This window comes from Theropithecus gelada, chromosome 20 (assembly GCF_003255815.1).
Source record: "Theropithecus gelada isolate Dixy chromosome 20, Tgel_1.0, whole genome shotgun sequence".
Classification (NCBI taxonomy): Eukaryota; Metazoa; Chordata; class Mammalia; order Primates; family Cercopithecidae; genus Theropithecus; species Theropithecus gelada.
Genome location: NC_037688.1, coordinates 15,542,860 through 15,566,408, shown reverse-complemented (window position 1 = coordinate 15,566,408; position 23,549 = coordinate 15,542,860). Strand labels below are relative to the sequence as shown.

Genomic DNA, 23,549 nt, shown 5'->3' with positions numbered 1-23,549 from the left:
TCTCCTCCCCCTCCTCGAGGTCCTGGATTGCTGGCTGAGGGGCTGAGAGCACCCTCCCCTATTAAGTAGGCTGAGTAGGACAAAGTTCTCCCCCACCAAGGCTGGGGGCCCGAGCCTGGCTGCGCCTGGGCCCCGTCCAGGGAAGGGAATTAGAAGCACTGAGTTCCATCCCAGCTCCTGAGCACACAGCACAGCATCACTGAGCATCAGGCGCTGTACACTCCACAGGCGGGGTGCTCACCACCTCCAGTGACACAACCATGTTCATTAAGCTCTTTGAAAATGCAAAACAGGATTGTGAGCTTTTTACACATGTTCACGCATTTAAGCCTCCTCAAAACCCTTGAGACAAGTACCATCACACCCACTCAAAAAAAAGGCCAGCGAGGCCCAGGGAGGTCAAGTTATCTGTCTGAGGTCACACAGCTAAGTGAGTAATGAAGGTTGAATGTGAACCAGGGCCAGCTCCAGGACACACGCTGTTCATCTCGAAGCCTATTTCCCCCCTGAACTTACCTGACTTTTAGAAAGCGTATCTCTTGGAAAGTGACAGTAAAGAAAGCTTCCCACAATGTGTTTCCATGGGTTCAGCTGGACGCCATCCTCTCAAGGGCCCAAATCGGGGGGCCCATCGGAACTTACCGAGGTGACCTTGGATCCCAGCCCCACTGGCGGCTGTTTCCTGCACTTCCAGTCTCCTCATGCCCTGGACTTGTCAGAGGCTTATTTCTGACCTCTGGGGTGCAGCCCAGGGACCCAAAAGAATCTTCAGCAAGGGTTGGGCTGCAGGAAGGGGTGCAGAACTCTCACCCCCAACCACTTCCTTTTAGTTGAAGCTGCTGTCTTTAACTGCCCAAGTCCCTTGGAGTACCATCTGACCCCCCCCAGGGTCCCTAGTGCTACCCCACCCACTGGCTACACCATCAATGTTGGGTAGAAGGGGGATGCAGGGGAGAGGAAAAAGATAAAGGGGAAGGGATGGGAGGAAAGAGGGGAGCTGGAGGGGAAGGAGAGTGAAGGAGGAAGACAGGGGAGAAGCGGGGAACAGGGAGAGGGAGCAGGAGTGAGAGGGATGGGGAGGAGAGGAGGTGGGAGAATCGTACCTGGACTCCTTTGTGGCGTCAAGCAGACTATAGATACATTAAGAATGTGCATGGCAGACGAGGGGTTCTTGTTTGCAGGCAGTAGCCTGCGGGGCTGGTGTCAATCTCCCCCCCACCACCTCTTTTCAAGAGGACGGAGACTTTGAAGCTGTGCCACCCCAGCCACTGCTCCCTCACTGGAGCTTCAAACAAAGGGGACAGCCAGGGAAGAGAGGCTGAGAAGCCCCAGCCGTCAGCGCGGGAGAAGGGGCGCAGGTGACAGCAGCCCCTGGCAACCGTTGCCCTGGCAACCGTTGGCAGCTGCAGGGACTACGTCACAGCCTGGCTCAGACCCAGCAAAGCAACGTGGCCCCGTAACTTGTCCTGTGCCCAAGTCCTCAACTCAGACGCTGCCCAGGCCAGACAGGGAGCTGGCAGGAGGGAGGGCAGGGGTTAGGACAGCGATTTATAGAGAGCCTGAGCCTGAGGGACACCTGCCTGTCTTGAAGGGACCACAAAGAGCCAGAGCTTCCAATTTCTCCAGAGAGGCAGAGCCCCAGGTTTTTACATGAAATCTGCAAGTTTGTCAACATTGACTTTAACACCAAATCTTTTTTTTTTTTTTTTTTTTTGAGATGGAGTTTTGCTCTTTCGCCCAGGCTGGAGTGCGGTGGCGCAATCTCAGCTCACTGCAACCTCCGCCTTCCAGTTTCAAGCAATTCTCCTGACTCAGCCTCCCGAGTAGCTGGGACTATAGGCACCCGCCACCATGCCTGGCTAATTTTTGTATTTTTAGTAGAGACGGGGTTTCACTATGTTGGCCAGGCTGGTCTCGAACTCCTGACCTCATGATGTGTTCGCCTTGGCCTCCCAAAGTGCTGGGATTACGGGTGTGAGCCACTGCACCCAGCCCGAAACCAAATCTTTTTTAGAACGCAGTGCAGGCCACCCAGTAACCAAATTATGCCTAACAATAGCTGGATTTGCTTCTAGAAGCTGCCAGACTGTGGCCCTGGCCTCAAAACAAGCAGAACACCCTCTAATCCCACCATTGGCTTTTGTGAGCACAATGTGTGCATCATATTTCTCTGAAAACTCCTTAGGGTCCACCTCCTCCAGGAAGCCTTCTCAGATTGCCACAGCCTACCAAGAATCTCCCTTCTGAGTTAGTCCTAGGCCTGGAGGTTCCTCCTGGCTTCCTTCTAGAGCTCCCAGGGGGCTAAGCGCTCAGATTCTCTTTTTCCAGTCTGGGGAGGGAGGAAAATAGAGGCAGAGCTTCTGAAACTCCTCTTGTGTGCCAGGAACTACATTGGGCATTTTGGAGATCCATTTCTACCACTCTACAAGGTTAGCCCTATGGGACCCACCTTACAGATGGGGGAAACAGAGGCTCGGGGATGTGACTTGCCGTGAGCCTCCTAGCTGGTAAGGGAGGGGTATGGAATTTAAACGGAGATCTTCTCTGGGACATGAAGATATCAGGACCAGTTGTCCATCTGGCGCTTGACTAATCCCTAACTCTCCCCCACGTTCAATGCTCGGCCAACTTTATTTGAACATCTCCAGTGACAGGGAGCTCACTCTCTTCCAAGAGGGCACATTCCTTTGATCTCTAAGTTTCTCATACCCACTGAATCAAAGGGGAAAAGGCATAAAAACTGTGGTATTCCCCGGACAGGGCACAGAAGAGAACCAGGAGTTAGAACCCCCACCGAGGTTTTCGGTTCCAGACCAGCAACAGGGCAGCAGATAGGGTGGGATTGCTCAGGGGTGCAAAAGGTCCTGGGGTCTCAGTCAACCAGCTACAAGCACTTTCTGAGAACACAAGCAGGGAACCCCACTGGCCATCACGTTCCGAGGGGAGCGTCCGACAGAGGAAGGGGCTTTGGGGTGATTTCTGGCAGACGCCATGGGAAAGGCAGCAGGGGCTTGGGGCTGAGGGGATGGCGTCTCTGCAACTCCCCTCCTCTCCCGCCCCTCCGTGGAGCAGAGCCAGGAGGCAGCTTCAGTTAGGAGGCCGCTATTGTCTCACTGCAGGCCCAGAGCTGGGTCCCATTCAGGCCCTATTTTTGGCCCCCGGAGGAAGAGGAAAAGAAAGCAAAGAAAGGACTTGCTGTTCTCTGGTGAAACCTTCTCCCGGAAAGGCTCACAGGGCTTGCCGGCCGGAGAAGGCGGCCTCTGTTGCATCAAAGGATCCTGGGCTTAAAGGGAGCTGGCAGGGGGCTGTGGTTCAGGGGACCTGGGGGGAGGTACAGACGAGGCACGCCACGGCTTTTACATACACTTAGTACTCACTTACAACAGCAACCCAGAGAAACAGAGGCACAGCTTCCCCAGCCCCACCCATAGTCCCTAAACGTCCCACTCATGGTAATAATAAAAATAACTGCAATAGCTCATCGCTGTCCAGAGCCAAAAGCCAAAGCACTGTCTTACTTCACACCTACAACATTCCCCACCAGGGTGGGGGCGGGGACCGAAATGCTGAAGCTCATTCTGTAAGTCAGAGAACTGAGGCTCAGGGAGCAGCAGGACTGCTGAAATCACAAGCCAGTGACCACAAGCCTACTCCCGTCCCCCAACCTTATGCCACCCCATCCCTTCCTTGCAGTCACCAACTCCAGCCACTCTAGACTTCTATCCTCAGACACACCTCAGGGTCTTTGCACGCACTTTTCCTTCAACATAGCACACCCTTTCCAGGACCCTTTCCCTGACTGCCTCCTTCTCAGGCCTCAACTCAAATGTCCCCTCCTGTGAGAAGCCTTCCATGACTACCCAATTAAAATTATCTTCCGCACCCATCACTTGCTTCCATGTGATGTATTACTGTGATTTATTACCCTTACGGCACCCAACACTGACAAGACTCTGCAGTTTGCTTACGTGTTATCCCTCGCTCAGCTTTGCTGTCTCGCCTGTCTTGCTCACCACCTACATCTCCAGTACCTAGCACAGTGCCTGGTCCACAGATAATCCCAGGGACTGCTAGATGAGTAAATGAAGACTGAGACGGAGCTGGGACTCTAACCCAGGGCAGGCAGGCTCCACACCTCTTCCTAAAAGGAGCCATTCTTGATAGATACCATAGAAGATCTAGAAGATCCAACCCAGAAGTGCCACTCAGGCTATGTGAGGGGTAGGGGATAGGGGATGGAGAGGGTTCGAGCACTGAGCCATCTCCACTCCCCCGCCTCTAACAGGATCAGGAGCACACACACCTCGCTGGGTGCTTGGCCAGAGAAGGGTTCCCAAGACTGTGCATAGCCTGATAGGATCTGATACACAAGGCAAACTCTCCTTTGCTTTCCTGGTAAAGGCTCTGAGAAGTCCTGCGGCATGGAAGCCTGGGAGCCCGTGCCTTTCCTATGCCGCTAGGGCCACAGACAGTTTGAATGAGTGCTGCATTAGAAGATGTCTGAGATTCCATCTGAATCTGTGAGCACTGAACCTTGGATTTTCTCTCTACATTAAAGCAAAATTACCACCCCCAAGACCCTCAAAGGCCCACTCCTGTGGTTCGGGTCTAAGGAGAGCCCAGGTAGCAGATTTGCCAATGAAAGTGGGGCACGTTCCCATTGCTGCAGACACCAAGCTCCTACCTGTGCTCCCCATGGGTTCTCCCAGGTAAAGCAAGGAGGAGAAAGGGCACTTGCTTATGGCCATGGGGTCCTGCAGTCTAGCAAGCTGGGGGTGGGGTGTGTCCCAAGGACTAGTCTGCAGAGATTCATGAGGCAGCTGGGGCAGAGAAGGAAACCATGCATGAGTACAAACCGTAGGATATGCACTTGGCCTCACATGCTTCCAGGGCCACTCTGTGAGGAGGTACTATCATTCCCATTTTATAACAGGGACACAGGGACACGGAGCTTGCCCAGGGACACAGAGCTGGTAAAACTGGATCCAAAGGAGCATGGTGTACTCCTTTCCCTGGGCTGCCTCTGTTGTCCTGCATGCCCTGGCATCAACATGGAGAGTCAGCAGCAGCTACTCCGTAGAGAGGGAATGGGAGGCTCAGAGGTGCTGAGCCACAGGGCCCAAAGCCTCGAGGCCCAGGAACAGGGGCGGGGCCGGACCTTGCTCTCTCCTTTGCTCATGTGGTTTGCAAACACTGCTGTCCTTCCCCGATCACAGTCACTAAAGTTTCGGACTCCAGTTTCCCAAACCCAGGTAGAGGGACAGAGACAGGACCCTGGGGCATGCCGCCACCTGCTGCAGGGTCTCCATGAAGAGGCACTGGCTGTCCTCCCCCACCATGGCTGGTGAGGGTGCTGCACTGGTCCCAGCTCCCACCACCTCCAGTTAAGGTGCCAGGACGCAGGCAGGAGAGGAACTGGAGGACCGACCATGTGCATCTGGTCCCCTAGGTGTGCGCACAGGTGGCATAGCCCCCCAGAGGGTGTGGCCAGCACGGCCATGGTGTAGGATAAGTACAGCTTTGAGGAAACTGTACATGAAGATTTCTTCCAGCCTTGCCCACTGTCCTCTAGGCAGGTAGGGGGCAGGGGGAGTGCCATGAAGTCAGGAAGGCCCCTATTCAGGTTCAAGCCTATTGGATAAGGGAGAGCAAGGGGCCCTGAAGATTCCCCAGGTAGGTGTCCTGCCCCTCCTGACCTCCATCAGCCTCTCCCAGCTCACTCCAGTCCTCTTCGGCTGGATGCCTCTCCCCCTCTGCTCCCTCCCATCCAGCCCACTGAGCTATTTACACATGGACAGGAGTCTCTGAAGATGCATTCATGGCTTTCATGGTGGAGGTTCCTTGGAAGAACCTTGCCAGTTGGCCAGGGTATGAAGAGGGTTTCCAGATAAAGGCACCACCTGCCCACAAGCACGGCCTGATACAGCTAGAATGACCCATGTGCTGCTTAGGGACATAACGACTTGGGGGAACGTGGGAATCAGGTGCCCATCTCCCCCAAGGCTGGGAAAGCTCAGGGCTGGAAGGTGCCATGAAGAGAAGCCCCATGCAATACCCAAGTTGCCTCTGCAACTCCCCTGCCACACTTGAACACCTACAAAGATGGGGAACTCACTACCTACCATGGGAATGGCCATCTGTGGCACTCTGGGGAAAAGTCCAGGCTAACAGGCCGGAGACTGGGTTCGGGCCCTGCTACCACTGACTGCTCCAAGCTCTTGGGCCTGATTCCTCATCTGTGAAATGTGGATAAAGTTTCAAGTCTTAGAGGGCCAGCAGCACTCAAGATTGAATGAGGGTCTTTGTAGGCAGTGAAGTGTATGCCCCAGGGGTGGAGGTTTGGGCTGTGAGTCGCCCCTGAACTGTTTGGCCCGTGCCCAGATGGTGACACAGCAGAGGAGCAGTGGGCAGAGGGCACAGCATGACTCAGCGGCCCCCCCAGCCCCTGGGGCTCACCCCTAGCATCTGTCACCATCAAAGCAGGTGGGTCTGGGCAGTTGTCTGACCCCCTGCCACAGGATCCGAGACCCAAGGTGCCAGCCACAGAGCCACACCCTGAGGCCCAGATTCTGCCAAGGACCCAGAAGGGGTCAGCTGCTCAGCCTAGCTCCCAGGGGCCACAGGAATTCACCCAGCAGAGAAGTGACCACAGTGCTGTTCTGTCCCAGGAAACCAGCTCGACTAGAACCCAGGCCTCCTCTCCAGGGCTAGTGTCATGGCCTCTGGTCCGCTGAAAGGTCAGCGGTTCTGTGGGTAATGGCTGCAGCCCAGCTCCCCGGCCCAGGGTCATATCAACTCACTCCAAACCCTGGGTCAGGTCTCAGGTCTTGAGGAACATGAAGGAGCCCCAGACTGGACAATGCCTCAGGGCAGCAGATCAAGACCCTAGTAATGGGCATGTCCAAAGGGGAAGCTGTCACAGGATTGGTGGTTTTCCCAGTAACATCTTGGGAGGATGGCGTCATTGTTCCCGATAAAGTCTCCATTGCTGTCTAAGAGCAAGGCTTGGTCATGGCCCAGAAGGAGCAATGACAACAGCACTTGAGGTGTGCCCGGCCCTGCACTCAGCACTTAACATCTAGAGGCTCACTTAACCCTCTCAAGGTGCCATTACCATCCTCATGTTTACAGTTAGGAAGATGAGGCACAGAGAAGTTAATATACCTGTCCCAGGTCACACCGCCAGTGAAGCTGGGACAGAATCAGGCAGCCCCAGGGCCCACACCCCTAACAGCCCACCTCGTGCTGCCTCTCCTAGGGGGCAGCCTGGCTGGGGGATGGAAAAGCAGAGTTCTGGGCCAGCTGGGGACAGGGTCTACATCTCATGAGCCCCTACAACATGTGGCTGTCTCAGTTCATCTCCACAGGGCCGCATTTAGATATCAGAGACTTTCACAGCCCAAGTAATGAAGTTTTGAGAAATTCAGCCGCTTACTCTAAATCATTTTTCAAAGATTTGAGCCTAACTCAACGACCCCATGACCTGGAAGATTAAACCTTGAGCTGAGGTTTAGGGAGGACCTCTTGAAGTCATGCACTGTGCTAGGTACATACTTTGCAGCCATTTGTTGCCCCAAATTCCACAGCAACCCTGCAAAGGGGTGTATTGTTATCTCCATTTACAGGCAGGGAAACGGGTCCAGAGAAGCTGTCATCTTTGACAGTGGAATGCAAGCCTCCACAGCTCCTCTCAAAAGTCAGTCTTCCTCCGTGGGCCTTCAGCATCCAGGCTGGGGTACTAGGAGGAGGACAGAGACCTGGGAACGGGAGGGGAGAGGGCCTGGGAGGTGGCAGAGGCGGCTCTCCATCTCACTGTTTCTTGTTTTGGAGTTGGTGTAAGTAGCCCTGAGTCTGGGAAGCCAAACCAGAGCCATTCACCGCAGAACTTTTCAGGCCACCAGGGTTGGGCTGGCTCTTGGACAGTGAGGCCGTCTCCCCACCGCCAGGCCATCTCCCACTAATGCAGAGAGGCCTGTCCACTGGTGCCCGGAAGCATGCCAGCTCCTCCAGGGCTGAGCTTTTATCTCTGCCTGGAACTGCCAAGCATACCACAAACTGCCTGAGCCTGCGCAGGCGCCAGCTTGGGAGCCCGACGCCCACCACACTGGCCTCCTCACCAAAGCACGAGTCAGGCTAGAGGTGGGTGAGTGAGCGCCACTGGTGTCCAGGTGGCCACAGCTCTCCCAGTAGTAGCGGGGGCAGGGAGAAGTGCTCGCAGTTATTACAGCTTATCTCTGGGCCTCAGTACACCCATCTGTTGAATGGGAGAGGTAATAAAAAAGGCTTAACATTCCCAAGTATGGGAAATGCACTGTCCCATATGCTGTCCTATATCAACTCTCTTCATGCTCGTAACAGCCTCGGAAGTAGATGTGATTGTAATCCACAGTTTACAGATGAGGAAACTGAGGCACAGGCCCACGTTCACACAACCAGAGAGAAACAAAGCCGAGATTCTCCCTGGGCAAGCCACCCTGCTGTCTGTAAGGGTGTCCCTACAGGTGTGCGGATTTGGCAGTGGCAGGGGCGGGATTCAAGACATGTGCCCGGCTGGCTGAGGAGCCTCCTCTCCACCAAGACACAAGAGTCCACATTCTGGACCCCCAAAGATGTGGTTTTGCTCACTGGGTAAGCCTCCCTTGCCTCAGTGTCCTCATCTGAAAAGTGGGTGTCGTGTGCAAGGCACTGAGCCCAAGGCCTGGTAGAGTCTGATGTCGGGGAAGGTCCAGGATTGCTCTCGTCCAGGCTCAGCCATCAGGGAATCAGGGAGAGTTTGGGGCTTAGCTGACCTCCTGCCAGGGCAGGCTAGCACTACGCAGTGGTCAGAAAATGTGTGTCCCTTCCTGCTCCCCAACCCTTGGCCCCTCTACCCAGCAGTCCAGGCCTAAGCCCAGAATCTACAGGGCTCCCCTGGGGGCTTCAAGGCGCCCCAGATGGAGCACCAGAGACAGGAGGAGGGGCAGGTTCTCAGCCGAGTGACGGCTCAGGAGAAAGTAGGCCTGGGAGGCTGAGGCCGTGCCAGGGCCCCGCCCCACCCGGTTTGAGAGACCCCTTTGTGCCAGCCCGCCCCGCCCCCCACTTGCCATCTGCCCGGTTGCTGCGTCTGATCACCCCCGACTGCTGGGTTTGCTCACATGATGCCCCCATCTGCTGTGAGTCAGAAGGCGGGGTCCACAGGGCCACCCCCAGCATGGGGACGGGGGCTGAGCGCTGCTCAGGCTTGGGTCTGGGAGGAGGAGGTAGTGCTGGGGTTTGGGGCTCTGTTGTCACGCTTCCCTCTCCTCCCGACTTCCACCCAACTTCTCCACGGCCTCCTCCGTGGCCTCCCTGGGAGCCCTACCACATGGAAACCCATCCCGCATCCCTGAGACAGCACAGCCCCCAGGCCCCACCTGTACACAGCTTCTGCACAGGATGGCGGAACCCGCATCCCAGTCCGGCTGGAGCACAGTCCGCAGTGGCACCTCCACAGCTGTTCTGCCCACTGCCCGCACCTGCCTTTGTCATGCTGGGCCTTGCCAGGAGGCCACCCCCTACACCAACCCTGCTGCAGCTCTGCCACCTCTCTCCTGCCCTTCCCCTCGACTGGGCGCCACCTCCACCTCATCTCCCTCATACGTGAAGCTGCCCCCAAGCTTCAGCCTTGACCCAGCAGCCAGAGATTGGGACTGCCTGGCCAACCTCACACTGCACACCCATCCTGCCCCTCCCCGTCCTGCTGGGTTTGTAGCCTGGGCCCCCAGCCCCACACAGCACCCACCTGGTGAGTCCTCCTGCCTCTCTTCCCCCCACAGAGCAGATTGGGACCTGCTGGCCTGGCTCATCAAGTCCCATGAAATGACCCATGCCAGGGGTCCGGTAACACCCTTCCCATGGTCCTCAGCTTGTATCATTCCCCAAATGTTTTCCTACTTAGTTTCCTCCACTAGGACTCCCCCTACAGTGCTCATACAGATATCAGCTCCTTCCCCTCCCACCTTCTCCCAAGCCCAGCCTAAGTGCCTTCCGCAGAGCCTCCCTGGTCCTCTTCCCCTTCTCTGGGCCTCCGGTTAGCGAGCTTATCTCATGCCTCCATTTCACCTCCTAACGTTTTGTTTATTTGTGTCCCTGACAAAAGGAAGTGTCATGCCAGGCTGACTGGCCCTTGCCCAGTGGCCCAGGTGGGGACACAGCCTGTCCGTCACAGATCACACCTGGAGCTGTGTTCTCCATCACCCAGCACTCTCAGAGCCGGGGGCCAGGCCAGCTGTGATCACCCCTACATACCCATTTAACAGCTGAGCTCCTGAGGCCAGAGGAGAGGAAGGGCAAGGAGGCCACAGTGATGCCGTGACCAAGGTGGCTCCATATCTCGGGTCCCTGCAGCAAAGAAGGGGTCAGGTCTGGCCCTAAGAGCTCATTCCACACCTGGACATTGGCAGACAAGAGCCCACCAGGACCCCTGCCTGGGCTCTGGGGAGCCAACTTGGCAGCCCATGGTTATTAAAGCCCCGATATGCTCCTTCTCACACAGCCTCTGACCCCAAGGAGCCAACGGGCTGCCTGGGGTTACCCTCTGGGAGGGGCAGGGGTCTTGGCTCTGGGGTCTGGGCCACTCACGAGCTCTGAGATACCTTATTCGCCTTGCTCACGGCCATGTCCCCAACAGAGTACAGAGCGCACAGTAAGCGCTCAATAAATGCTTCTATAAATAACTTCCTTGGTCCGCTGAAGGAGCCACAAAGGCTATTTCTACCCAGCCCGTGGACTCCAGGCCACAGCTGCTCCACATTGGTGGGGAGTGGGACGGCCCTGCCTTGGCCCATCCCCTCCTCCCCACTCAGTAAAATGAGCACCAAGCCCCTCCTGGTGGGGCGCTGGGAGACCCCCCAACTCTACCACACAGCGGAGGTGAGTTGGGAACGGGGGAGGACAGGAACCATCGGTTTCCTACACACCCCCAGCCCCCGCGGGGACCAGGGTGGGAAGTCCTATCAGTCCCAGGCAGCCAGAGCCCTGAGGTCTGGTGGCAACCGACAGGGTGTTCAGCCCGCAGCCTGCGCTTCCCGTCTGCGTGTTACCAGTTCCAGGACTCTCACCCAGGTGCCCCATGTTCAGAGACCCTGTGGGGCCACCTCCTCCCAAAGCTGGCCTTGGTGATGAAGAGCACAGCTGTCCCTAGCTTAGTGGGGACCCCGTTCCCAGCCCCAGCCCCAGGGGCAGCTGCAGGAAAGCTGCCCTCAGGAGTCCCCTCAAGTGCCCCCTCCTCCCTGAGCCCGGCCCCCGGCTTTCTATCCCTGGATGTGCTAGGTGACCCTGGGCAAGCCACCTGCCCTCCCGGAGCCTCGGTTCTCCCACCTGTGTGGTGGGAGCACTGATCTCACAGCCCAGAGAGCAGACCCCAGCTTGCTGGGCCCAGTGACTACACCACTCTGAGTTTCCCCTGCTACAAAATGCCTGGGAGCCCTGGGACGTGCCGCTCCCCCTTGGCCCCAGCCCTTTCCCAGGCATCTCCCTGTGGGTCCACCCCGACTCTAGAGACCCCCCACAGCCATGCTGATCTGGGCTAGATCCCACCAAGATACCAAGACCCCCCCCATTTCCCCATTTCCCCACCACCCCTACCCACTGCCCAACAGCCACCCGTGCATGGATGCACACACCCACCCTCACACTCACACACTATTCCTCTTCCCACCTGCTGTCCAGCCCGTGTTTGGGTACCTGCTGCCAGGTGGAAGGTCCCACGCAGGGCCAGGCGGCTGGACCACCTTTCAGGATCCACCCCCAGAGGCTTAACCTGCCAGCCCTGGTCCCCGCTGCCTGCCGAGTGAGCTGGAGAGTGTGGGAGGCTCCCAGTCCATCTCCTACGGCAGGGCAGGGCAGGCAGCTAGTGTGGAGAGGGAGGGACCGGGTGTGTTTGGTGGGGAGACACCCCCCTCCTGCCCCAGCTGGGCTCCTCCCTCCTCCCTGAGCTTGACTGGGGATGACGGACGATATACGTGAGTCATGGATTTCTCAGAGGGAGACCAGGAGGGGGCAGGGCTGAGAGCGCTGAGGCAGTGACCCTGGGGGATGCCCATGACTCAGCGCCGGGCAAGGGGGCACCTCAGCCTCACCCCTCATCCAGGCAGACAGACTTCAGGGACAGGCAGGGGCCGGGGATCACTCTGCTTCCTCAGCCTCCATCTGTAGCTTCCCAGGGCCAGTATCCCCAAAGTTCCCACAGAGAGGCCAGGGTTGCCATGGCAACAGGGTCCTTGGATGCTGTCCACCCACCCCCCAAGTCAGGGCGACAACTACCCTTTCCTGAAGGAGAGTCCAGCCTCCTTGGCAGCCGACGGGAGCCAGTGCTGACCGGCAGAGCGGAAGGCAGTCAGGAGGGAGCGGGTGACAGGCAGCCGGGCAGGAGGCCAGCCAGGCCACGCACGACGGACCGGCTGACCCGCGTCCCCTCTAGGGGGTGACCCGTCTCCCCTCTCAGTGCTCCTCAAGCACCCGCAGTTTCAATATCCCAAGTCATTTTGGATTCTGAGACCCCAGGGGCTTCTAGAAACAGCCTCCTTTAATCCATCTGCTGAGCCAAAGGGGAAACCGAGGCCTGGGTGAAGAGCCATTCCCAATGGCCCCAAAAGCTCAGAGAGTGGGAATAGGCCATGCCCCATCCCCTTTCTGGTCATTCCTCTGTCAGCAGTACCTCCCGCTGTTGGGGTTCAGCACCCTTCTCAAGTCAAGAGGCTTTGGATGACTCACACTCCCTGCAGAGGCTCCCGTCTGCCCTCCTCCGAGCAATGAGGATAGATGATTCCTCAGTCAGACATGCTGGGAGGATTTTACAGTGTCAGAAGGGTGAGTGGTGACAACAACAGTAATTACACTCGCTGATCACCGTCTGCATTCCAGCTCCAGAGCGCCCCTGGCAGTGGAGGGAAGTCAAACCTGCTGCTCAGACCAGCGCCGCCGCCCGGTACTTGCCAAGCCCTCAATAAACACTCCCTGTGAATGTGGTGATGAAGAAGAGGGAACTTAAGGCAGAGACATGCAGCTCAGAGATGAGAATGAACCTGCCCAAGATCACACAGCAGGGAGGTGCCCGAGTTGGGATGGCGGGGGCACAGGAGGTCTGGCTCCTAACCACTCAGCAATCCAGCTCCCCAGGCCTCGGCCTGGGGCCTGGACACGTGGATGCTTGGGGAACTTGAGATTCCTTCTCTCCGGCAGAGATCTGCCTTCTAAACGAGGGGGCCTGGAAAAGCTTCCCAATGCCACGTGGAGGAAGAATGAATGGAACGTCTCAGGCAGCCTAGGAGCCGGGGCTGCCGCAGGTGAACTGCACTCCTCACCTACCTGCCTGAAATCAAGCTGCAGAAAGGAAGGGCCACAAAGCCACCCCGTGGGGTGCAGGGAGGCCACAAGGTGAGAGCTTCTAGAAAATAGTACTGTGCTCCCCACATTCACAGCCCCCAGTCCAGGCTGTGGGCCAATGCCTGGGGCAGGGAGGCACAGTGGGCACTGGGCCCATGTCAGACCCTCTGCTCCCTCCCAGGGCTACAGTGGGAGCTCCCTTATTGCCAAAGCAGCAGGGACCAGCCTAAACTGGGGGGCCTACTAACAAGGGAGGGCAAGTGAGTTATCCAGCGGAGGATGCGGAGTCCCTGACATACCACCACCTCTGCCTCAGTTTCCCCAAGGTCAGTCCTTCAGGGCCTGATCAATTGGTAACCGGGGCAGCCTCAGCTGTTCCCCAGGGACCAGGCCCACAGGGCAGCTGTCCCCCTCCTCCACCACCACACACACACCCCACAGAGGGTACCAACCAGAAGAGCACAGATGGAGAGTTGCAGGCACCACTGTCTCTGCAGATGGCTGAAGACAGTGCAGAGCCAGCTGCCGCTCTGGCCACATAGGAGAGGCCTATGGGGCCGCCTGGCTGGGCAGGAATTGGCTGCCCAGCTCTGCCTGCCTGTCTCACCGTCCGGCTTTGCAGAGACCTACTAGGAGCTAGGGGCAGGCAGGTAAGGAAGCAGGCCCCCAGCTCTGAGCCTGGCTAGGGAGACAAGCCTGGCTCTCATCACAGTGATACCCAGAGTTGGTATTCAGCATCCAGGGGGGCTCTGGGAGTAAACGGGGAGAAATTCAATGAATTATTAAACACAACACTGTCTGTTATGAGTGCTGATTAACAGGACTAATAGTAACCTGCTATGTCTGGAGGTTTTATGGTGTCAGATGCTCTGCTTATGCAGATCATTCTCATTTTATCCACACAACCCTGTGGGCTAGGTACCACTTGTATGTTAGAGATGGTCAGAGACATGAAGTAACTTAACCAAGATCGCACAGCTTGGACCTGGCTGGGCCTCCAGGTGTGTGGGTTGTAACCAAACACAGGACACCAGGGATCCGGCCCCTGTTAGGCACTTCATCTTCTCCTTCGGTTTTCACAACAGTCTATCCGCACTTTACAGAAGGGGAATCGAGGTACAGGGAGGTACCCATGCCTTTCTATAACACAGCAGAAAGCTGAAGGTGCAGGAAGCCCTTCATTTGAGGGACAGAGGAGAGGGGGCAATGCTGCTGCCCCCTCTCTGAGCCCGGAGTCTCTGATCACAGACTCTGGGTTCAGGCCAGCTGGCCTCTACTCCCAGCCGGCCAGCTGGATGACTTGGGCAAGCATCTCTCCATCCATTTATCTCCTCGCCTGCCAAGTGGGAACCAAAATAGCACCTCCTATTGGGGCAATTAAATGAGGCCACATGCGTAAATCTTGCAGCCCAGGCCTGGCAGACAATAGGCACCCTGATGCATTGGCCAGGACACTGTTATTCAGAGTGGCCTGCAAAGGAGGCAGAGAGGGGGCTGCCAGGGAGGTAGGAGATCTCCAAGAACATGACGGCCTCAGGACAGGGATAAGAGGTTAGGGCATCCTTACTGTCTGCTGTGACTGAGGCCTGGGGGAGTAGGAAGACATGGAGAGGCTGGGAGGGTTAGGAGGAGGTCTTCAGCCCCTTGTTCTACCTCTAACCCTCCAGCCAGAGCCGCAGCATTTAGTGGGAACCAGCATAGCAAACAGTGAAAAGCTGTCCCTACCTGTGCAAATGGCCATGAGCAACCACTGCCAGCTCAGAAGTGGGTTTTTTGTTTGTTTTCGAGACAGGGTCTCACTCTGTTGCCCTTGCTGGAATGTAGTGATGCAATCATAGCTCTCTACAGCCTTAATCTCCTGGGCTGAAACGATCCTCCCTCCTCAACTTCCCAAGTAGCTGGGACTATAGGCATGTCCCACCACACCAGGCTAACTTTTGTATTTTTTGGAGAGACAGGGTCTTGCTATGTTGTCCACGCTAGTCTTGAACTCCTGGGCTCAAGCAATCCTCCCACCTTGGCCTCCCAAAGTGCTAGGATTACAGGTATGAGCCACTGCACCCAGCCTCAGAGGTGGGTATTTTTAGACAAGAGCTGTTCACATCCAGGCTTCTCCCCTTGTAAGCGGAGTGACTATGTAAATCATTGAGCACAATGCCTGGCACACAGTAGGTGCTCAACAAATCTTTGCCAACATCATTATTATCATCATAAAGCCCACATGAATGCCAAAGGCCCGGCACTCCACCATTTGCAGTTTGCAGAACCCTTTCACATCTACTACCTCCTCCACAAAACAGTGATGATCATTCCCATTTCACAGAGATGAAAACTGAGGCTCAGACAGAGGACCTTCCCAAAGCTTTGCAGCAAGTCGGCAACAGAGTCAGGACCTGAGCTCAGACCATGTGTTTGGCGGCCAGTGTTCCCAGCCATCTCCCTGCTATCTCCTGTGGGAAAGCCTCCGGGACACAGGCGTGGGGGTACCCACAGTCCCATGATAACGCCATCTCCCATCACACCCGCCCCAGGGCCCGACAGGGATTGCGTTGCACATGTGACTCAGCCTCCTTCACAAAGGGAGCTGTGTGTCTGGTTCCCTAGGCCTGCCTCCCCCACCCACTGCCCATCCCCCAGTCGGGGAAAAAGCAGGGAGCCTGGCCTAGCCGAGATGCGGGGGAAGCAAGGTCATCCTCACCGCTAAAATGGGACAAGTCTAATGGCGCTTCAGGTCTAGCCTTGGGATGCAAGAGGTCGGTGCCAGTTCAGATGATAGAATGAAAGGCTGGGCACACAGGAGGGGCGAGCGTGCCCAGGTCCAAGCCTATTTTCTGATACCTTATTTGGAGTTCCAAGGACAGACTCCATCTAGCTGGCTCCCTTGGTGAGTGGAGCCTGGGCAGGTGCCTTGCCCATGTTTAACCTGCATCTGGTTTCAAAAGCGCTGGAGCTTGTGGTCAGGGAGGAGGCACTGCCCGGATGCCAGTCAGGCTCCTGTGTCCACACCTGGCTGCAGCACTGGCCTCTATCCACCCCAGCCCCCGAAAGTTCCAGACTTGGAGCAGGTGGACCTCTGTTGAACACTTATACTGTGCTAGGCAGGTGAGTTGCGTTTTTCCCCACAACTCTGTCAAGGAGGATTTCCCCATTTGTGAGAGGAGAAGACTGAGACTCAGAGAGGGAAAGGGGCTGACAGGTCACACAGGGTTAGAGCTGCCTTATTTCAGTCCTGCTTTTCCCTCCATACCCGCTTCTTGGTTCCAATGGCATCTTGACCACCTGCCAACAAAAAATGGCCTTGAGCCCGATGCAGGCAGACGTTCTCCCTTCCCCAGGGTCACCCTGTCCCTGCCCTGCCGGGGAGGGGCCACTGCAGAATGCAGTTCCTTAGGGTTCAGGCTGGCTGGGCCTCCAAGGCCCACCCCCGTCTGCTGACCTCCCCAGCGGGGAAGGCACGCCTGGGTGCCCCGCTGCCCGAGATAGAAGGTAGGCAGCATGGCCACCCCCTCTCCCTAAGCATGACGGAATGTCTGACCTTTTGCCTACCTCCCAAGAGCACTTGGCAGGAAGGTTGGATCCATCCAGAATAGGTCATTCTGGCCATACCCCTGCTCCCAGCCTTCAGAAGGCCCTGAGCCCAGAGCAAGGCTGGGCCACCTCTATCAAGCCCTTTCCTCACCCAATCATATGCCTGCCAGCCTGGGCCCCTCTTGCAGTGTGCACGGCTGGGCGTCCAGAAGTCTGGGTTCTTGGGTGAGACTCTACACATCCCTGGATGTCACGGTGCCCTCTGCAGCTCAGGGGATTGGAGCCAGAAGCACAGCCCCTCCTCTGAGTGTGGCTCCTGGGAGGATCCCTGCCCGGCGCCCAGCTAGAAGCAGCCTTGTCTGGAGGAGCGCCAGTGGTTGGGAGGCTCCAAACTGCCCATCACTCCGCCTAGATGCCACCAGCGTCACCCTAAAGCCCTCCAAATAGCCAACCGTGAGATTTTGCATCAAATTTGACCTTTCTGTGCCTCAGCATTCTCATGTGTAAAACGGGGATATCCGTCTATCTTGGAGAACCTGTCACTGCCACTGCTGTGTGTTTGGTTTAGCATGAACTCCCCACTCTCTTTTTTTTTTTTTTTTGAGACAGGATCCTGCTCTGTCGCCCAGGCTGGAGTGCAGTGGTGCAATCAGAGCTCCCTGCAGCCTCAAACGCCTGGGCTCACGTGATCCTCCCACCTCAGCCTCACGAGGAGCTGGGATTACAGGTGGGCCACCACGCCCAGCTTGGGTTCTCTTTTAAAATCCAAATTCCCCCAGTGGAGAGGGCAGCAGGAGAGGCTTCTGACTCCTCTGTAGAAGCCTCCCTTCCTGAACTAGGGGTCCCAGCCTTGGCATGGGGTCACCAGCAAGACCCCTTACCTCAAGACCATCCTAGTTGCTGTTCTTGCCTCTAAAATTGTGCCTCTTGCATCAGCAGCATCCTTGGCCCTGGCCTGTGAGGTCTGAGTAGCAGCTGCTCGGATGCCAGACCCGGGTCAGGTGCCTCTGGTCAGGCAGTGAGGCATCATCGCTCCTGTGCCAAGGGAGCCAAATGAGACCCAGAGAGGTTTAGTGACTACCCACAAGGCGGCACGGCAGTGTGCAAAGATGGCAGGACTTGGTCCATCTCGAGAGGACTGTGTATCATCTCACTCGATGCCACAGTGTCCCCGGATGTCAGCTTTGATCTCCCTGTGCACCCCACCTCCACCCCCACTCCCTACACACATACACACACCCCATCAGTGCCCAGCACAGAATGTGTTAAGGTGTTGGCTACAAGAGACCTCCCACTGGGAGAATCATAAACAGGGCGCCACTGTTTCCTCACCTGGACACCAGGACTGCCACCACTTCTCTCTTGGTAAAATGAAGAGCAGAAGTTGAAACTACTTTGTGGAAAGCCCACGGAGCGCCCAGTCCCCCAACACATCCCAGAAATGCCGCCTTCTGCATGTGCCTCTGCCCAGCAGCCAGGAGCCCCTGGGGTCTCCCCCTAAGTGCTGGGGCACAGATGGCGCAGAAGGCATAATGGAGCAATGATGATAGCCACTCATTAGCAGGTGCTGCCTAATTAACAGAGGGAATGCGGGGGGCCCATTTGCTGCCCACACGCCCCAGGGAGCCAAGTTGGTAGAGAAGGCACGGTGCCAGCACCCCACCCGCAACTCCAGACACCCACCTCTGGTGGCTGGCGTGTGTGGCCCAAGAGACCAGGCGAGGGGCCTACTGCTGCAGCTTATGGGTTTACAGACCAGTGCCCCTGCCTCTCCTTCATGGAACAGACAGGGAAACAGGCCTGGAGGGAAGGGAAGCCTGGCCCAGGGCCCCACAGGAGGCAGTGGCAGGGCCGGGCCCCTTCTTCCACAACAGTACCCTGTTCCAAAGAGTCCTCAGCCACCATTGAGGGGCCTGGCCCAGAAGAGACAAGCAGCCGGTGGAGGGAGGGACGGTTTGAAGTTCTCCTGCCTCTTGCAGCCAGGGCAGGGAGGGCTGTGCTGCTGGGTGCAGGGAACTGGGGGGAGCAGGGGGACCCTCTGCTGGCCACTGGCCAGGCACGCCCCCAGGCCTGTACCCCGTTCCTTCCACTTGGCTCGCCAGGGGAGGCTGCCTTCTTCACCCGTCAAAAGTCAAACAACCTCGGCCAACCTGCTCCCAAACCAGTTTCCGTGGGATCCCAACAGGAAGCTGCTCAGGGCGCTGCAGAAAGCAGGCAGGAGGCTTCAGGTCCTGCCGCCCGCCTCCCGTCCACACTCAGGCTCCACAGCGTCACCCTTGCCCTGCGTCCTGCAGTGTCCTCCTCTGGACACTGGGAACACACCTCACACCTGCCAGCTTCCCGGTGCCAGGATGACCACCATGCCAGCATGCCCGGCCACGCTGTGCACTGCAAGGGGTAACCCCAGAATAGCCAGGGCCTCCACTGAGAGACGCCCAGTACCCTGAACAGGCCAAGGGCCAGGCCACACACATCGGGACCCTCAGGGCATTGAACTAGACCTGAGGGATGGCCAAGGTCAAGGGGACAGGCTGGCAGTGGCACCCTACTTATCTTTCCCACCCCTGTCCCCCACCCATCTCTTACCTCCAGGTCTGGGCAGGTCCCTCACCGGCCTATGCCTGTGTGGCCTGCTCCTCCCCTTCCACCTCCTCCCAGGGCCACAGGCACCCAGTCTGAGCTTGTCTGGGCTGGCGGGCAGCCCCAGGTGAGGCTCCGCCTGCCTGTCTCGCTCCATTTCCGGCTGCCCCACAGCCATTGCAGCTGCCACCCTCTCTTGTTCCCAGGTGTCCTTGCAGGGGCCAACCTGGCCCGTAAGTGCTGAGCCCCCCACCCCTCACCTCTCCATGGACTTCAGCACCTCTTTCCTGGGAAGCAGAGGCTGCTGGATGAGCCTGGGGGAGTCCTTGGTTGTTTTAGGGTCTCAGCGGCCGCCCAGGCTGTTGGGAGATGCTGCCCTCCATCCGTAATCTGCCAACTCTTTGTGAGTTTCTTCCTGCCTCCTCCCTCAGTCCAGGCCCCGCCTGGAATCCTGGGCCCAGACTCACCTGCCTGTAATAAAAACAGGCCCCAGCCAGCAGCTGGTGGGGTCAGGAGGCGGGAAGTGAGGGGGATGGGGAGTCCTACTCGTTCTGCTCTCTGAGTGTCCAGGCTCCTGCAGGACACCGGACAAAGGGAGAACTGAGGTAGAAAAAGGGGCAGGGATGGAAGCCTCTTCCTGGAAAGAGCTCAGCGGCCACTGCTCCAGGTGTCCTGGGAGGGTGCTGAGTGGAGTCCTCCAGGCAGCCCTGGCCCACTCACCCCTAACCCTGCCTCCCTGGCCCTTGCCCCACCCTTCACTCCTTGTCTCAGTCCGGCAATTCTCCAGAGGAAGTTTCTCAAGCTCTCACACCCAGGCACCCCTCCTCCAGATGCTTTCTGATTCCTACGTCACATCCCCAACATTGAGAACACCGTCTGAGCCCCGCCACCCCTTCTAGAAGCCATCCGGGCAATGGCTGATTTATTCTACAAAGTCTCTGTCAGGTGCCGCTGTGGGTCACAGCTGGTGCGAGGTGCTGCATGCACCTAAATGCACCCTAGGAACCTTCCCTCACCTCCCCTCACCCCACTGCTTCTCCCACAGTCCCCCAGGCTCCCCCCCGACTGGGACCAACCCCTAAGTGTGGGAATTCTTTCTTTCCTGATCTGTGTGCCCTGCTAGCGCACCAAACCTGAGAACCAGCACAGGGCCTGGAATTGAGAAATTCTGGGTGATTGATGGGTGAAGAAGTGTGGGAAGAAAGCACAGACAGTGGATGGATGGAAGTGCGGACAGGCAGGGGATGAACCATGCCTTCCGTGAGTGTCTATTGAGGGCCTGCTGTGCACCAGGTCCTGTGCCAGGCATGGGGGATCCTGCAGCCAAGAAAACACAGAAACCTCTGCCCTCAGAACTGTGGGCAGAGATACAAGAAATGAATAAGCAAATAAGTATTAAATATATCCAGTGGCAGTGGGGTGCAGTGGCTCACATCTATAATCCCAGCACTTTGGGAGGCTGAGGCAGGCGGATCACCTGAGATCAGGAGTTCGAGACCAGCCTGGCCAACAGGGTGAAACCCTGTATCTACTAAAAATACCAAAAATTAGCCAGGCATGGTGGCACACACCTGTAGTCCCAGCTACTCAGGTGGCTGAGGCAGGAGAATTGCTTGAGCCCGGGAGGAGGAGGTTGCAGTGAGCCGAGATTGTGACACTGTACTCCAGCTTGGGTGACAGAGTGAGACTCAGTCTCAAATAAATAAACAAATAAATCCAGTGGTAAGACTTATGGAGCAAAATTAAGCCAGGAAAGGGGAAAGAGTGATGGAGGTGGGGTGGGGCAGCTTAGATGCTCTCTGGGAAGTGAAACATGAGGACTGAATATGGTGAGGAAAGTGGCCTTTGGGACATCCCTCGAGGCCGGGGCTTGGTGTTTAAGAAGCAAGGAGGAGGAGGCCAGCTCGATTCCACGGCTGAAAAAAGGAGCTGAGGTAGAGGTGAGACACAAGAGGTGAAACAGGGATGGGTGGACAGATGGTCAGATGGGAGCAGAGGTGAATCCAGGTCTGGTGGAGCCAGGTCTGGACTGGAGCCCTCTCTGACTCCCCAAGGTGGTAAAGAAGGGGTATCTGCTGGCCACAGCCCAGATCCATTCCTGGAGACCAGCCCAGACCCCACTGGCATTCCTAGTCCCAGCTCCCTCTTGCCCCTGTTCCCCATGGCAAATTCCCACCAGCCGATGCCACCTTTGCTGCACCATGGGCCTGCAGGCCTGCTCTGCCCTACGAGTCTCCTGCTTGAGTACAGACAGGGTTGGGGTACCAGAAGGGAGGTGGAGTATCAGAGAAAGGAGGATCTGCGGGATGACAGCCTGACCTCTAGGCTCCAGGGTTTCCCCACAGCCCCAGAGATGCCACCTACCCTGATAAGAATACCAGGGGAGTCCCAGTGACTTCCTGTCTATCCGCTGGCAACTCCTCCACCCCTGACACCCATGCTCCATCCCCCATGCCCTCTGGCCTCAGGGCCCCTGGCTTGTGATAGAGCAGCAGGGGCTGGGCCTGAGACCCTGGGCTGGGACCTTCACTTGCTAGGTGCACCTGGGGAGGTTTCTTAACCTCTCTGTGCCTCAGATCATCTAGTAAATGAGGGCACATGCCTTTGCTTTGTCTGCCTTCTAAAAGTAAAGGGAAGAAGCCAGGCGCAGTGGCTCACGCCTGTAATCCCAGCACTTTGGGAGGCTGAGGCGAGTGGATCACCTGAGGTCGGGAGCTCGAGACCAGCCTGACCAACATGGTGAACTCTGTCTCTACTAAGAATACAAAAGTAGCAGGGGTGGTGGCGCGTGCCTGTAATCTCAGCTACTCTGGAGGCTGAGGGAGGAGAATCGCTTGAACCCAGGAGGTGGAGGTTGCAGTGAGCTGAGATCGTGCCATTGCACTGCAGCCTGGGCAACGAGAGTGAAACTCTGTCTCAAATAAATAAATAAAATAAAATAAAATAAAATAAAAATAAAGGGAAGAAAAGAGACAGCGTCAGGAAATTGCTTCAGCAGGTACCTAGGGAGCATTTGTGAGGTGAGGGCTTTGTCTCTGGGACTCCTTCCCCACCACCAATCCAGGACCTAGCCCAGCACCCCTGGGATGAAGGGGTAGAGCCAGAGAGTGTCCAGTTCTATGTCTGGTAGCCATAGATGATAATAATAAAGCTATTATGTAATCCTGGCAACCAGGCACTGTGCTAGGCCCATTACAGGGATCAGCCCACGGACTCCTCACCATACCCCAAGAGGCAGAAGCCACTTTACAACTTTTTTTTTTTTTTTTTGAGATGGAGTCTCACTTTGTCCCCTAGACTGGAGTGCAGTGATGCGATCTTGGCTCTCTGCAGCCTCCGCCTCCTGGGTTCAAGCAGTTCTCCTGCCTCATCCTCCCAAGTAGCTGGGATTATAGGCATGTGTCACCACACTTGGCTACTTTTTGTATTTTTAGTAGAGATGGGGTTTCACAACGTTGGCCAGGCTGGTCTCGAACTCCTGACCTCAGGGAGCCACTTTATAATGTGGATTTTACAGATAGGGCACAGGGGGTTCAGGAACACAACGGAGGTTCCACCCAGGCAGTCTGACTCCAGAACTCCCACCAGGACTCCAGGCCCCTTATCGAGCCAGTCTCAGCCTGCACACCCCTCACCCCCACTCAGTGGAGGGCCTCAGGAAATGCAGACTCCTTACCTCTTGGGGCACTTAGGAGGTGTGGAGGGGCAGGAAGGGTCCCCAGCTCTGACGTCTTGTGCTCCAGCAGAGCTGCAGGCTCAGCCTCCCTGCTCCCTCTGAGAGCTGGTGCCGTCCACAAGGTCAGGGGGTGAGCTACCTGTCTCAGAGGGAAGCCAAGGAGTTGTTCAGCTAGGGCATTGCAGATAAGACACTTGCCACATCTACAGGGAGGTCTAAATGGTCTCTTAAAATCTCTTCCTACTCACAGGTTATTTCACTTGGGCCATTCTTCACTAATTCATGTATGCATCCACTAACCTGATATTTGCACAGCAACTACTGGGTACCAGGGCCTTAGATTTATTTAGAAAACAAACAGTCCACAGAGCAGGCAGCAGAGGCGTGATGAGCCTTGGGGTCGGCATCCAGCTCCACTGAC

At 56.8% G+C, this 23,549-nt stretch overlaps 1 protein-coding gene across 12 annotated transcripts in view; it reads right to left on the bottom strand.

Moving 5' to 3' along the window:
• ADGRG1 (adhesion G protein-coupled receptor G1) overlaps window positions 1-19,902 on the bottom strand; it is a 43,570-nt gene extending 23,668 nt beyond the window's left edge. For 4 of the 12 annotated variants that reach the window (XM_025371208.1, XM_025371202.1, XM_025371205.1 and 1 more), the window contains exon 1: window positions 11,704-12,338. The gene's annotated coding sequence lies outside the window, so the exon portion shown is untranslated. Of the gene's footprint in view, window positions 1-1,103; window positions 1,479-11,677; window positions 12,339-19,458; window positions 19,654-19,712 lie in introns of those variants that run through there. The other 8 variants (XM_025371212.1, XM_025371213.1, XM_025371203.1 and 5 more) reach the window with 4 other exon arrangements.
• Between the last annotated feature and the right edge of the window lie 3,647 nt (window positions 19,903-23,549).